Source organism: Propithecus coquereli, unplaced genomic scaffold (genome assembly GCF_000956105.1).
Source record: "Propithecus coquereli isolate 6110/MARCELLA unplaced genomic scaffold, Pcoq_1.0 Scaffold185, whole genome shotgun sequence".
Classification (NCBI taxonomy): Eukaryota; Metazoa; Chordata; class Mammalia; order Primates; family Indriidae; genus Propithecus; species Propithecus coquereli.
Genome location: NW_012143301.1, coordinates 2,741,203 through 2,741,528, shown reverse-complemented (window position 1 = coordinate 2,741,528; position 326 = coordinate 2,741,203).

The window sequence follows — 326 nt, the reverse complement described above, 5'->3', positions numbered from 1 at the left end:
AAGCTCTTTGCATTAAAGAAAGAAAAAAATATATTATATACACACACACACACGTGTCTCAGATAGACAGATGGATATAAATAGATATCCCACTCTAGATATTTCTCTATGAATCAAATTTATAATGATCAGATAAAGAGCAAATAGTTATTTGCTAATAAACATCCTCATATCCTTAACGAATATTTTCAGAGCAGGGGCTATACATGCAGCTTTTTCTCCAGTTTTCCTTTTTTCTTCACTTATTCATGAATCTCACTTTTTGACCTGAGGTTTATGCTGTCAGTTGACAGACCATTGCCTCAGTCTTTTCCATTCTTGGTATT